A 3159-nucleotide genomic window follows, 5' to 3' on the forward strand; every position below is an offset into this window, starting at 1 on the left:
TAAGTTCATATCAGACACAAGGTCCTTTCTAGACACTTATGTCTGATAACTTTGGGATGCAGTTTGAAGGCTTCAGCCTGAGCATAGCAACACCATGTTAGAAATGTACAACGCAAGACAGCAGGTAGGGCTCTGAACTATAACCAGCACTGCCTGTCACCTAGCTGCAGGCACCTAGACCTCTGAATAATAAATGAAAGTGCTGGTAAAATGCACTCTCAATAATCCCATGTGCCCTTTCCTAGAAGAAAAAAATACTACAATAGGTTATTCTTAGTTCACAGTTAAGAACTAACTTATAAGTTAGCCAGGGCACTGTAACATGCATTATTTCATTTAATCCTTGCACCCACTCTGTGAGGTCGGTACAGACAAGAAAATTGATATCTAGAGAAGTTAAGCAACTTGTTCAGTAGCTCACGACTCATTAGTGCCAGGATTCCAACAGGTGGTCTGACACTCTTCACATATTTTGATTCTATACTCCAGGAGAAAATGAGGTAGCCAACACCTAGGTCTTCAACATGGCCCAATGCAGCCATTTTCATCAAAGACTTACAGGGCTCTCAGATGGATGTGCTATGTTAACTCATTCCACTTACAAATTTCCCCTGCCTATCGTGGTTCAGATTTTGCATTTTTAAAAATAGTCCTTTACTGAAGGAAGAGCCACAAACGCCATTGAATAGCAGCAGTGGACATCCAAGGTCAGCTACTGGAGATTTTTTGAGTTCACAGTTCCTCAGTCTCCATTTAGAACAGTGGTGGTATCCTGGATTACTCCCAGAAAGAGTGGTCCTTTCCAAGACTGGACATGTAATAAGGGAAGGGACAGAATATAGAAACTAACATTAGACGACTTTAGTGTTTCCATGAATGAAATACTTCCTAGCAAATCTCTAAAAATTAAGATGTTTTCTCTGAATTTCAAATCCCAAGAAAAATTGGTAAAGAAATTGAGAAAATGGGAGAAATTATTATAATTACACTGTGAGAACTAAAGCCTAGCAATCAACATAGAAACATTACTGGTCGGAAGGAATTCACTAACATCAAGTAGAAAATAAGAGCAGAATAGCTTAGACATGCAGCCAAGGGTTAAGGCCGACATTTCAGGGAACTGGGACAGACGCCGTGTAGGAGGGAGGCTGCCTTGATCCAGTTAAATTTGCTTGTAGCTGTTGTGGTGTTATCAATGTGTGTTCATGGTCCCATTTGCTGTCAATGGTGAGTCATTTTTTTAAGTACTATTCATAAATTTATACATATATATACCTTATAAAAATCCTATGAGTGGTATACCAAAAAAAATAAAAAGTTTTGGAAGTAAAATAAGTTCTTAAATTGGCAGTTTCAATATGAGAATCTCTGTTGTACTACCTTGCCTGGAGATCCAATGTTACATTATTCAAATAGTACCCAATAATGTTTGCAGGCATTTTCAACCATTTGAAATACATTAGTATTTGCCATAGGCTACACTTTCTTGCAAATACTACTAAACTTAATGTTTCTTATTTATTAAATACATTTTCTTAGATATCCATGATAATAAGTAAAGGATATGAAAAATGTTAAGGTACTCGAAGAATAACTTAGAATTTGGGGAATTCCTAAGTATTCTTGGGAATTCTGAGTTCTCATGCTTGAATCTCAAAGATTAACATCGGTTAGAAACTTGCAAACACTAGAATTCTTCAATGAGACGGTTGGAGTGGAAAAGGTAGAGCATGCTTGTGTATGCTCAAGAGCATATTCTTTATAGCTTTTGGAAGAAACAGTGACAGCCCCATACCCAAGTCATCCCACACGTTAGCTGACTGCTAACATGTCACTGCTGGCGGGAGCTCTCAGGCAGGAGACTAGGGATCAGCTAAGAACTCCAGAGTGAGTGCACAGAATTCAGTCTGCTTCTGATAAAGCAATGTCATACTGTCCATATTATTCTCCCATAGGTTATAGGTGGCACTTCACGGACCAATAAAAACAAGGTAAAGCCAAACCTAAATCCAAAGGAAAGAAGAACAAGTTCTACTCTCCTGAGACAACATGTGGACCTTATACAAAATTTTCTACTCAAATTTGTGCAGCAGAGATCTGGAGAAAAACCTATCCTGTTAGATCAGAAAAAGGAATCAGAACCTACCACAAGCTGTAAAACTGGAGGAAACAGTGACCCCAAAGAATATCCCGCAGGCAGTGAGCACTAAAGTGTCAATAAGAACTAAGCAAGATGCTAGTGAGTACAAGACCAAAGAGGAGCTGGTCTGCTTCCTCTTCTCTCTTATTTTTGTGCCTTCCACCTATTTGTGGCAGTCATTGAGCTCTAGAACACCATGTCATAGCCCTCTCCTCTGTATGGAAAGTGCCTGTTTTTAAGAAAGGAGATTATTCCCATCATGTTTTCTATCTGAATTTTCCTTTCTTTTGTACCCTTTTCCCCACTAGGATCAGGCAGCCCACCCACTCACTGTGTATCTGTATACAGATATATATAATTTAAGTAGTTGAGGACAATTTATCAAGAAAAGGTCACTAGTATAGAAGGTTTTTGTCTGTGCATGAACATTTTACTATGTTTCCTCATTTACAAACGCACCCCACTCAGAGAGCTATCTCAGAGTTCTCCATGCAGCGACTACACCAAAATGGAACTTTTGAAAAACAGGCTATCTTTGTGCAAGGACCCATGCCAGTCTTTTCTCAATAGATTCGGCGTGAGTGTATGTGCTGCCAAAATATGATCTTGTGTGGTTTTCAATTTGTTTTATTTTATTTATTATTTTATTAATAAATTCAAGCATTTCTCCAGGAAAGATGTGGTGGTAGTAGCACTTTTTTTAAAAGGAACAAACAACATCCTTTTTTTTAGAGGAATAAACAAAATAATCCCCAATTTCAATAGCAAGCAAAGACTCAATTAGGTCCTAAGCCCTTCCCACCAAGAGTGACATGCAGAGTGGCCTGGCACGTATTGCCCAAACAGAATTTGGTCTTTAGTATGGGGAAAATCAAGTCTTTGGAAGATTGGTATAACATGCCCAATGAAATGTTTTTGGAAGATAAATCTGTCTCCTGAATGGGATGATACAGTCACCTGTCAACCAGCAGTTGGCCCATTATCAAAAGTACTTGTCTACAAATCATTTGAATGGTTTT

At 38.5% G+C, this 3159-nt stretch overlaps 1 pseudogene; it reads left to right on the plus strand.

Annotated features, from left to right (window-relative positions):
• Positions 1-1730: 1730 nt before the first annotated feature.
• On the plus strand, positions 1731-2379 carry LOC117035854 (mediator of RNA polymerase II transcription subunit 6-like; annotated as a pseudogene).
• The last annotated feature ends 780 nt before the right edge of the window (positions 2380-3159 follow it).

Source organism: Rhinolophus ferrumequinum, chromosome 16 (assembly GCF_004115265.2).
Source record: "Rhinolophus ferrumequinum isolate MPI-CBG mRhiFer1 chromosome 16, mRhiFer1_v1.p, whole genome shotgun sequence".
Taxonomy (NCBI): Eukaryota; Metazoa; Chordata; class Mammalia; order Chiroptera; family Rhinolophidae; genus Rhinolophus; species Rhinolophus ferrumequinum.